The following is a 13,151-nucleotide window of genomic DNA, read 5'->3' on the forward strand; positions in this document are numbered from 1 at the left end:
GGGCAGGGGGCTGCCCTGCGGTTTCATCCCCCCAGCCCTGCCCCTGCAGCCTGTGCCACCGCGGCTCCCGCTCCGGGAAATCCCGCCCGGCTCCCCCTGCTCCTTTTGTCTCTCCCAAGTGTCTTCTCGCTGCAGCGGCGACCGAGCTAATTGATGGGGAAGCCGAGCGCTGCCCGAGCCTGCATGTCAACCCCAAGCCTTCCCTCCTCCTCTTCCTCCTCCTCCTCCTCTGTTGAGTCTCATGACCCGGGTCCCCCGGGCAGGAGGGGGCGAGGCGGGGCAGGGCTCCTTGCAGCCCGGGCAGGAGGCAGCGGGGACAGGACACCCACCCACCGGGTGACAGCGGTGACACCTGCAGCCGCCACCCCTGCCCACGTTCCACCCGCCAGGCATCTTGGTGAGGCAGGGGAAGCGTCGGGGACGTGTGGACAAGCGGCTGGCAAGATACAGGGGGATTCTGGGGGGGGGGGATAAACATCTATAGCCTTACCTATATGAAATAACCCCACCCCAGAGAAATCCTGAGCCACCCGATACCTGTAAACACGGGTCTCGTGGTTGCTGCTGTGGCAGCCCCTGCCAGCAAGGCTGCCCGGTGCCTCTCAAAAGCAGAGTCTGATATTTAAAGAACCTTTTTGTTGGGGTTTTTTTGGTCTAAATCGTGGGGGAGGAGCCAGAGAGATGGACAGGGAGGTGAGGAAGGAACTGAGCATCCAACAAAGCCACGCACAATGAAAAAGGGTATTAAATATTGTCACAACCGTATGTGGGGCTAATCATTCATACTGCTGGTTTTGTATTATCTTTGGTCAAAGATCAAGAAAAAATTTAGGGCAGAAGACTCGAGCATCGTAGCTCCCATTTCAGCTTTGTTCCTTGTCTGAAAATCTACAGGTTCTGACAATATATCAAATACAAAAGCAGCAAAAATCTATTTACCATCAGGATCTCCTGCTCCTCCACACAGATCACTTACTTGGTTCCAAATCCCAAACCACTGTCGTTTGTAACCATGAATGTTTGACAAGAAATTTCTCATTTAGAAAGGAAGAGTTGAGGACCCACACAGACACACATGGAGCTTTTCCTATGTGACCAGAGCCAGGAAACTCAATGGAATCACTCACATGAGCAAAATGGGGCATGTGCTGTTTACAGGACCAACACCTTCAAACCAGCTCCTGCCTTCCAAGCTGAAAATGCCAAGGCTTGGGAGGTGTAAGCAATAGCATTTGACCTCTCCTACCTTCTTCAGCTAGCAAAAGGAATGTGCTGAGCTCTTTACCTGTGTGGCAAATGCATCACTCTAAAGGTTACTGATGTCAAAAGTGACCTTTTTTCCCTAAGACATGCAATGGTGAGAAGTTCAGTCCAATGTATTATGTAAACATTTATTTACAGAAGTAACATCTAAGGTTTCCATTTTACCTCAGGGTAACCTGATGCATCTTAAAGACAAGTGCTTTGAAAGCAGACCCAGATTCCATCCAACAACTGACCAGGAAAAATATTAGAAGGAATTTCTCTTCACAGAGACAGACTCAGGAGAGTAAAAAGTGCTTTATCCAGATCAGTGCATATTTATTGCCTGAGGAGGGACTTGAGATCCTCAGTGTTGGTTCAAACACAGTCACCATTCCCATATCCAAGAAAACACTTGAGCCTCTAAGGTTAAACATGCACTGTCCTTTACTCTGGGTGTATATTCAGGCACAGTAAATATCCTATGTACTGATCAGGAACAGAGGAGGTAGAATTTCAAAAACATCTGATTGTAAATTTCTGAGGACAGTGAGGTGTTCTGGCCACACCAGTATGCACCCATGGTATTTTAAGCCTGGGTCCAAGCCTGCACTCAAATCCAAACCTATTGACTGTCAACAGGAGCCACAAAGCCATGCTCAGAGAAGGCTCAGGTTACCCAGGGATGGGGGAACACAAGGTGAGTTTGCATAACTGTAACCCACTCTGCTCGACTGACAGCAGCTTGCAGTGCAGAGGGCACAGCATCATTACCTGGCTTCAGAAAACCACTAAATGAGTTCAAAAAAATAAAGTGATCAAAGCCTCCTGCCTCAGCCCAGCACCTTCCAGAGAGACACCAGGAGGCCACTCCAGCATCCGTGCACATCCACCCAACTGCAGACAGGAAAGATGTGAGTGATGGTGTCCAACTGCAGGCAAAAGATGAGGGTGCTATAAAAGCAATGAAAGTCTTCATTTTTTTTCTCCACTGCCTTGAAGAGGTTTTTTTAGCTTTTCTCCTGAAGGAAGGCTTCCCTCACACATCTTGTAAACACACAAAACAAAGAGCCACGGAGCAAGCCAAGAAGTGTTTATTGCTTAGTAATACACAAAGGTAGGAGCTAGAAGCCACACTAGACAGAGAGAAAAACAATTTGAAATGTGACTAGACATACTTGGACACCGTTTCTCTCCCAAATGCATGCTTTAGTAGGATTACCCCTGAACTAGACTTTTCGGTGCTTTCAGTGCATTTTTGTATCCCTGCAAAAAAGAAATTCCACTGAATTTTTCACAGCTGGAGAGGCCGAGTGGACAGTGCCAAGGCAGAACCCTCCATATACAACTGGAGCACACACAGATACCTGCAGGCACCAGAGCCATGCACACCCAAACACAAGCCCAGCCAAAGAGCCAAAACCATGAGAAGAGATCACTGCAAGCAGCCTGCAGGTCTGTCAAAACCTAGGTCCCACTGCCTTTAAAGGAAAATAGATTATTTAATACTGAAGAAAGTGCTTCTCATACTAATAAATAAATAAATAGATAAACAGAGAAGCAAAGTTTATAAACTTTCCATCCACAGGATTATCACTAGCAGCAAGAGGTCTCATGACTGGTATAAACTGTCTCTCTGGGTGGTGTAAAGGAGCATCAGCATAAATGTGAATCTGCCTGGGAGCATTCCTGGAGGGTGTGACATGGAACATTATCTTTCTTTTAAGAATGTGGATGCTGAGACCTCAGCAGATTGACTGTCCCTTCGCTGTTGTAGTTTTTCAAGTCATGACAAAAGATGCTTAAAATAAAAATAACTATCAAGGTAAAAATCTGATGCACGGCTAAACTACTGAAACATCAGTGTTTGTATCACATCTCCAATTGCAGCCTACTATAAATAAGACACTAAACAAACCTCCATAATACCAACTGGTACTGCAAGACAACAGGGCATTTTCCCCCTGCCAAACAGTTATTTTATTGTGCACTCTCGGGTGTGCAGAACAGAATCATCTTCTGCGGTAGCTATTAAAAATAAAGTGTAAATAGTTCAGTATTGTGTGTGTTGAATGAAAAGTTGGCAAGGAAAAAGTTCCAATTCAAATTGCTTTTGCTGCACATGAACAGTTGGTGGAAAGAAATAATATTCTGAAGTCCTACAGAATTCTTTAGTGTAGCAGAGGAGTGTTGGGGGGGAAGCCTTTTTCCCTCTTTATGTTGTGTAATTCTGGAGATGTCTAGATAGATTCTTCAAGCCTTAAATCCACACATAAAAGTAACTTCAGGTTTCCATCCCCTCTTCAAAATGTGAATGACAGTTTGACACTCAGGGACTTGCAGCATCTATTTTTGCCCGAGACATGAGAGTTTCCAGCAGACAATAAAGTGAACTTGACTTTGAAAACCAGCATCTATGTAACATGATCTACCACTGTTGAGAATACTAATGTGATAAAAACATGACTGTTTCACAGTGCTAGACAGAAGAAAGCAAGCTCACAGGCTTGGATGTACCAGCTGCAAAGTTTATTGCTTAGGTAACTCAATGGTGAACTGCTGCTTTTTATTTTGGAGATGACAGACGTTAATAGATGATACAATGAAGAGAAAAGAAGATAGAAGAGTCAAGGTTGACTGCAAGAACTGTTGCCATGAAAATGAAGACATCTTAGAGGGACCACTAGAGCTCCACTAGTGCTATCAATCCTAATAATAAACCCTTCAATGACTCCTGATGGAACAAGAGTATGTTGGTTGAGGAATCCTGACATTTTCATTTTTTAATAGACAAACACTGAATTCCCTGTATTTACCTTCAGCTTAAAGAGTCTTTAAGGCTTTTATTTTTACACTCTTCTGAACAACTACAGGACTATGTCAGTTCTTCTTTTTACACAACTGAAAACTGAGATTCTCAATACATTACTTCAGGAGAGACAAACAAGCAAACAGGCTGCCAGGTGCATAAACAAAACACTAGTCCACTTTAGCTATGCCTGACATGCCATGTGATTTCTGCACCAACACTCAGGAAACACATCTAAATAAGCACATTTTTTAAATCAGATAGCTGTATCAAGAAATAAATAACTTTTTAAAGGCGAAAAGACCAGCATGTAAACAGCTGCATTTTTTTAATATCATGCTTTTTACCCGGTGAGCTGTGCAGCTGTGCTGGGGTGGCTGATGCTGTGCCCAGGGTCCTAGAGGCTGTGGATCCAACCCTGCTTTATCTGAAACCCACTGGCCTTGCAGCAGGCAGCCCAGGATGACCCCTGGTGGAAACCTTCAGCCTGGAAATCCCGCAGCATGGAGCACCCAAACTACTGCTGCCCTGGAGCCAGAGCAGTAAAACTGCCTGCTTGAGACCCAGGCATCTGCTGCACAGCCCAGCGTGTCCCACAGACAACCTGGGAGCCCACTGCTGTGTCAGGGTGGGGGGAGCCATCTGCTTATGCTGATTAAAACATCCTGCAGTCCTTGTTTCCCGAGTTTTAGATGAGGAAAAAATATTGCCTTGGTGGTGAAAGTCATACAGCAGGAGCAGGCAGTGTGGGGATGTGAGCATTCCTTGGCCATGGGCCACAGCTGTGTAATTGATTAAGGTGACTGCACTTGTGACTGAGTGGTAATTGAGAGCCCAATAAATCTCCACCCAAGGATTTGCCACTCAGAGGAGGAAAGCAGTCACTGGGGACCCTTCGTCACATGCTGCAAGTGGAAGAATTACAACTGATGCTAAAATTATCTAGAAACTATCCCCCAAGACCACTCCAAGGAGCTTACAGCTCTTCCTTGCCCAACACTCACATTTTCATCTAAATTACCAGGCACATCAGATGCACAAGGACTACAGCTTCAAGCTTTCATCCCCAGCACAAACTGAGATCATTCAATTGCTCAAGATTTTGTCTGGTACTTCCAAAGCCTTCTCTTCCCCCTGCCCCAGGTCTCATTTATCTGCACAGACAGCTCTGTGTTAGCTGAGCTTTACATGATCTTTTTTTCCCCCTGAAAAAAATTTAAAAAGCAAGAAAAAAAAAGCTGCAGCTGTTCAGGGTTCCTTGGAGAAGGAAGAAGACAGATGTAAGTAGTTATTCTCTAAAGATTCACCAAGATCAGTGCCTGGGCAGCATTTTACTCTGTCCCTCATGTGACTGTTTAATTAGGTGTTGATTCACTCAGTCATGAGACACAAGGAAACAGGGCTGCAATCCCTAACGTCAAAGAAAAAGTAATGCCTGTTCTGCCAGTTTCTCTATTAGCAAAGCACAAAGGGGACATCCAGTTCTGAGAAGCAAACCTCATGTTTCCCTGCCCATGAGCCAAACTATCAATCCCTTCAACCTTTCCATACGAAAATAAAAAGAGACATGTGAATTCTTTCAGAGGAGGATGCTTGTGAACTCCCTGATTTTCCTCCATGGTGAGAGCTGAGGCCAGTTTGAGCACTGGCAGTGCAAGCTCCCCAGCTGAGCTCTGCAAGCCCTGGGAGCAGGGTGTGCCCTTCCAGCTGGTAATCCAGGTCCAAGCTGCTTCAGGATACCACGCTTTCTTCTGAGGTTGGTTTGTTTGCTTTTGAAAAACAAGAATAATACCAGCTGTTTTGCTATGGCTTTATTCCTGGTTGTTAGCTGCATTTCCTAGATGCTTTACTATCAAAAAGCATTTCTGTTATGGGGTCTGGTTGCCATAGCAACTAGCTTTTAAAAATATCAAAGAAATGTTCAGCACATGGTAAACCAATTTCCCAAACTGTGTCTATTTGTCATAGGAAAAGCTGGCGGACAATTATTTATATGTACTCAGTTCAACTGAGGTTTGACGTAGAGATAATCCCAAAATGCTGCTTTCAGCCCAAAGCCTGGTGTCCCAGAGGCCTACAGCAAACTCCAGCAGGTCATTTATCAAGGCAGTCACATAAAATTAACAGAAATTAACAGATGACTATAAGTTTTCCAGCAAAGGCCACATTTAAGCTCAGTATGTCACTTAAATGCATTAAATGCCAAAAGCTTTTTTTTCTAAAGAATATTGCCTTAAACCTCTGATTTGTAGCATTTTCAGCATTGTGTGTTTATAATTTTACCCTCCTCATTAATGCAGATTTCCCTAAAAAAAAAAACAAAACCTAATTAAACTCTGGATCAGCAACTTGCTTATTTAAAACACATGCCTAAATTCTAAGCACATGAGCTGTTTCATTGGGAGCAATGAAACTACTTATATACTTAAAGTAAAGCACATGGCTTAAGCAGAGTGCTGACTCAGTCTTATTCCTCCCTCAGATTTCACCAAAAAGCCATCTCAGTTACACAGGGACAACTGCAAACTAAAGACAGAGGACGATTGTATGAACAAGTACAACAAAATAGTATCTGGAACGAAATCCCAGTCTGGCCTATCCATCTGTGATGCTCATTTATACTGACACCCCAGGAGTGCTAATGAGAGATGCAACCCCTGAACCCACAGCTGTCTGACACCACTGTGGTTGTCACTTGTGATCTAAGCATCCTCCAACACCTTCAGAAGTTGGATGTGAGGCTTGGCCCAGTTCTGCAACCTTTCTGCACGCAGAGCACTCATTTCCATGACAGTTCTGTGCCTGGAAGCCTTTAACCAACCCCCTTAGTTAACCCTCAAAAACTACTAACCTGGATGTTCACTGCATTTAAAAACTACTGCCAGGCTCTGGACCAAAAATGATCAGTAACACTTTCACAGATCTGCCAAACAACATTAATGAACATGTAGGTGGATTGGATCTATCCCACAACTGCTTTTCAGGAGGGAAGACACTTCTAACTTGGCTTCAACCCAAGGGGACTGAACATCCCTCCCTTACTGGCTCTACAAGTTGAACAGGCCCCTACTTACTTTGTGGAAGGGATGAGATCCTGATTTGCACAGATACTGCAAGAGCCCCAAGACAACTGTCAGGAGCCCAGACTGCTCAGTTCTCCAAGGCAAGAGTCATGCTGCTCAACTGTCTTCCAAATTAAGCAAAGGTGACCTGGAACTATTTCAGGTAGATCTATATAGAGCAGACACTAAAGACATTGCTTGACTTCACTTTTATGTAACTCGTAAGGACACGAGGACAAATAAAAATCAGATGCTTGAGCAAGCCACATACAACTTAGTTTAACATCTGCAAAAAAATACCAACTGCCAGAATAATGTAACAGTCTGGCACCTAACAAAAAAAATGCATTAAAACTGTGAGGTCCTGAGTACTCTGGTTCCCCAAACCAGAAGAGCACTTAAGCATTACTTAGTGGTCAGCCAACCAGTGGTCTCTCCAATTTTGAAGGAGTTGCTCAATCTTTAAACCAAGCTTGGCAAAGTCCTCTGCTGGGTTTGCAATAGAGCCCTTTGCTCACTGCCATACTGAGCTCCACACTCACACGTTTTCTGCTGTCCCCTTCAATTGTCTAACTTTCACTACATGCTCCCAGTCTTGGCTTTCTAAGATTGGAAGGAATGGAAAAAACAGTGTAGGACTGGACAATGCCCTGTGATGATTAGACAAAATCAGCTTTTCAAACACAGCTTCCCATCTAGAGGGATTTTTCACTGCAGAGCAGCTGATCTGGTCAAGGCTTGAAAGTTCCACAAGACAGGTACATGCAAACTCTGAGCACCAGCTGAAAACAGCCCCTATGTGTGCAAATAACTTTTCTGACTGCTAAAAATCTTGGTCTGTGAAAAAGAAAGTGCAGGTCCAGCTCAGCATGCCCATCCCTGGGTATATCAGCACTGAAACTCACTCCAAACACACACCTTATATCACGGGATTGAGCTGGAACACACACTCCAGCTCTGCCTCACAGCTCACAGAATCAACAGAAACACTTGATAAAACCTACATTGTTCCACTGGGAGAGGTTGTACTTAATCAAGATATATGTATTTAGTCCATGTTCAATAAACCCTTTTTGCTGGTGGTAATGGATTTGATGAGAACAGTTCCAGACACTCCCAGCCAACACTGCCTGCTGACAGATGTGCCTGGGGTAACTCCTGCCTGTCTCCTAGAAGGACACTCCTGGGGTTGCAGCAGAACAAGCCATTTCTGACTAGCTCAGATCAGCTCAGCACCAGCTCATGCCTCTTCTGTAGTTACATACTGCAGGCTTGGACAAACAAACCCAACATTTATTGTTTCCTCTCACTCCTATGAAGTGGCAGACTCAGCTTTGCTTTCTCATTCAAAAGCTTTTTCTTGCCTCATTTTTCTTCCTCCCTGTTTAGTCCGTCCACACGATCACCTCTAAGATGTGGGAACTCAAGGCAGCCTAGTGCTGTGGGCATCCTGCTGTGAGCCATAACAGCACCACATGAAGCTATTTATTCTGCTGCATCAACAGGAAAGAAAGGCTCACGTGCTGGACAGCAATAGCTGTCAATGCCACCAGGACATTTTGGACTGGGTTATTTTGTTGGAATTTTTCTTTAAGAAGCTGTTGGCAAAGCAATGGCTCACTTGGCTCTTGGTTTCCCTTTTCCTCTTCTTGTGCTAGCACGTGTCACCTGAAGTAACCCCAAACAGGATGCACCCTACTGCTTGTGGCAGGAGGAGGGGGGTGGTACAGCACCCAGGAGAAACCTTCAGAAAGGGGAGGCAGCACTGCAGGTCCCAGACGGGACAAAACTAAGGAGAGAACATAAAAATGGAAGGGAAAGTGAGCTGGGCTTTAACTCTTTTCTTCCTCTGTGTGTGTGCATGTGTCTAAATACAGTTTCGAAATCAGAGCACCAAACAACAGGGCCAGTGATGAGGAGGGAGAACGTTACAAGCACAGGCAGTACCCAGCAGAAGGAATCCAGTAAAATGTCTGCATTAAATGACAGCAGCACGATCCAACTGCTCCCAACTGGACTTGCACACGTACCTGAGTATCCTTCTGAGCATGGAGCAACTCCAAAATGCCACCACTTCATACTCATCACAGACACTTCACACCCAGCATTTCCAGCCTGATGATGATTTTTTGTACTTAGCAGCTGTTGCTGTTCATGTTCCAGCTTCCAACTCAGAGCCCACTGCTCCCCTCTCCCCTCTGCTCTACTGCTGCTGTGCAGAAGGTGCAGCTCCACCAGCCCCAGCCCCTTCTCTCCATCAGCACATCCTCCTGCCATGGTCTCCAGTTGCTCCAGGGCTGCACCAATAAAAGGCAGGGAACAGTCTTGCTCACAAGGCAAGAAAAGCAAAAGGAAATGAAGATTATATTTTCAAAAGTCTCTCCATCTCTTCTGCTGCCAGTGTCTTAGTTTATATTTGAGCACCTATGACCTCCCCCCAGATCCTAACACAAGAATCTTAGCAGTATGGTTCTGATCCAACAAGCAACCAAGCCTGTCCAGCACTTTATTAAAACATTTGAGGCCTGTGTAGGTCATGCACAAATGTACTGAATTGATCTGTCTCACTGCTGGGAGAGCACTAAAGACCTAACCACAAAGACAAGAGTCAAGCCCTGGTGAACACGGGAGGGTTTTGCTCCCTGGGGTTCTGGTGATTGCCCATTTGTAGAGGAGCACAGCTGCCACAGCAAATGCAGGCATCTGGCTGGACTTTGAAATATAAATATATTGGGGGGAAGGGAGGGCAACGAACAACAAAACCCAAACAAAACCCCACAGAGATCAAAAACCCACCAACAAACGTTGTAACTGATGTCTGACTTTCTGACCCCAATTTGAAAAGAAGTCTGACACAACACACACACAAGCTCTCAAGCACTTCTATGAGCATTCTTCAACTGAAAATCTGATGACACCACATTTTATAATTGATACACTTTCAGACTGACCACAATAATTCACTTGAAGATAACTGCACATAAGACACTATGAAAAAATAATTAAAATTTAAAGCAAGTAAATTAAATTAGTCTTACACCAAAGGGATATTTTTGCTTACCTGAAAGTTTGATAAACATTTCTGTTTGTATAAACACATAATTCTGTTAGTGTCCTAAGAATTTATTTTAAGTTGCCTTTTTTTTTAATTGTCTACTTTTTAATTATATCTGTTTTGGAAAAAAAAAAGGTCATGAGTTCATTATCAGCATTTCTTGTATGACCAGAAAATACATAGAATCATAGACTATGTTTAGAAACCAACATGCTCATTTTCACAGCTTCTTAGCCCTCCATGCTCTCAGTAGAACAGTTTCCTTTACTACTAAGAAAGTAATTTCCAGTAACTCACAGCAGCTGAAATATGTTTAAGTACTGAAAAAAAAAAAACCAACCATCTTTTTCTGTCTGACTATTTAAGTTGTATGTCAGAGGTTTGGCTGCTTTTAAATAGATACACAGCATGTAAGCCAGTTCACTGTCCTAACATTTGAGGCTTTTCTATAACTCCATCTTTAGGGGGCAATACTGTTATTTTTCCTGTAGGAACAAGTAAATTCTGGCAGACTTCTTCGTTAACAGCTTCTCAAATGGTCAGATAATGTCAGTCAACCAGAACAAGCTTCTGAGCAGGGGAGTGTGCTCTCCCCGTGCTCACCCCACCTTTTGCAGCCTCTGGTCCCTGCACACACAACCACACAGCTTATCATCTGCAGCTATTTTTCATCAACACCTGAACTAACATGGTTTTTCTACCAATTTCTGGTATCAAGTTCCATGAAAAAGAGTAAACAAGCTACAGAGCCAACTCTCCAAATGGCAAGAACATTTTCTAGGTAGGTCTTCAGGGGGGTAAGCAAAGAAAAAAAACAACAAACCCAACAAGAATCTCATTCCAGTTTGATAGCTCATTCCTCAGCTAACTGCTCACACGTGTGTCCCTCTCACTTACCATCCCTTTCATAATTACCCCCAAACGTGGCAAACCAAGTGCTGAGTCTATGGTCTTTGGAAGCCTGTGTTGGTTTTTTTCCTTGGGACAAAGCTGTGCAAGGAACACACGAGGCAAGAGAAACGTGGGTATACATAGTGGACAGTGTGTGTTTTAGAACCAGCTAGAAAGCAGAGTAATTCTGCAAACAGACATTTTGATATTTTGGGGCCCACAGAAGTCCCAGAGTGGCCTTTTTTTGTGGGCACACTACGGCTGTTCCCTGAGCAAACTGTGAAGCTACACCTCTACTGGCTTTTTCCAACATGCCCATGGCTGCTCCCATGTCTCTGCTGACATGTCCCCTGGAAAGAGCAACACAAGGAGGTGTAGCCAACTCAGGGCTTCACAGGCCCTGCTGGGCAGCAGGCACCCACCAGCACACGCAGGATTTTCCCTAAAGCTGCAGAAACTCAGCTCACTCAGCCCTCTGCTCTGGCATTCTCCACCACACACAACTGGAGTGAATAAAAACGTTTGGAAGTTACCAAGAAGGGCGAGCGAGCCCGAGCCCTGCCTGAGCCACCATTTCCATAGGCACCAAGGCTAAAATAAAAACAAAGGAAGCACAGGGCAAAGCAACTGCTCCTATGGGCAATGCTCAAACAAACAATGTGCTTTCTCTTAAAGTGGAAAATGAGACAGGAACTGGGACGAAGATACTGCTCTGGCTTAAACAGGCACAATGCCAGGACCTTAAGTCAGGGCTGAACTGAACTCAAAGTTTCTTAATTTATCAACTAAAACAGATGGCAGAGAACTGTAATTTGGCTCCTGTTTCTTTCCAGTTATATATTACACAAACTGAAAGGGTAGAGGCTTTGTGGTGCTATTAGAAGTTTTATGTTTTGTTGACATTTTGGCTGGAGCAAGGGAAAGACATTTGAAGACACTGCTAACGAGGCAAAGGCAGATCTGCAAGAGTATCAAATGCCATCAACATGCAGGGCACGAGCAGTTCCTACATTATAGGAAATACAGTTGTTTCTGTGATGTGTGTTACCCATTTTGGGCCAAAATCACTGTTGACAACGTTGTGGAAACATCCTGGAGAAACTGAGCAGGATCAGTGGTGTGTGATGGATCATTTCCATCAGCAAAGGCTGCCTCCCAGGTCCACACTCACACGGCAACACCTGAGAGTGTTGCTGGGTTGATGGGCTGAAGGGGACAGGGGGTGTCTGCAGCCAAGCTGGTTGTTCCTGAGTGACACTGGGGTCACTGCCAAGAGTCCTTCACCTGTACAAAATGGGGCTTTCTCCCATGGCCAGAGTTTCAAAGATAGGTAATACATTAAAAAGCTGGAAGATAACAGACTATTGCCCCAAAAGCATCAGGAAGACTGTGGAAAATAAAGTGCTTGTGTAGTCAACTGCTTAAGTCCAAAAGCTTAATCACTTGATAAGGGGTATGAAATTACCTTTTCAGAAAGACAGAAAACTGCACAAGCACAATGTACTGGTGGATGCATGTGATAGGCATGTACTCTGAATATTCTATATGTAGTCTGTGGAGTATTTTGTGCAGCAATTTACATGTTTGAACAGGTTTCTCTGTAGTGCATTGCATCCTGAATAATAGTATCTACGGAAGCTATTGGTTTCAGAAAAGAAAAAGATCATATTTCTTATGCAAATGTGCAGTTACCTCAATTAATAGCTTTGGTTGAGCACCAAGCAACAGCATCATGTGTTGTTATAAAAATAAATAAATCCTTTCTGACAAAAAAGCTACATCAGAACTGCTGCACTTCTAGGGAGCAGAACACATTCAGGCAAGTATTTCTAGAAATAAGTGATTAATCCTGCAGAGAGGCCTGCCCCTTTTGAATGTGATTGTTATGGTCACATTCCTTAGGCACAACAGAATCACGTGTATTTTGTGCAAATGTTTTTCAAAGGAACATTGCCCATATATGAATTCTGCTACTCAGGGTAAGGTGGAGCAGCTGGTGGATTTGCAAGTCATTTACAGATGACTAAAATTACTTCCTGTTTTTAATGGGCATAACTTTTTTTTTTTTTTTTTACTTTTTCCCCCCTCCCCC

This window comes from Chaetura pelagica, unplaced genomic scaffold, assembly GCF_000747805.2.
Source record: "Chaetura pelagica isolate M959 unplaced genomic scaffold, ChaPel_1.0 scaffold177, whole genome shotgun sequence".
NCBI lineage: Eukaryota > Metazoa > Chordata > Aves > Apodiformes > Apodidae > Chaetura > Chaetura pelagica.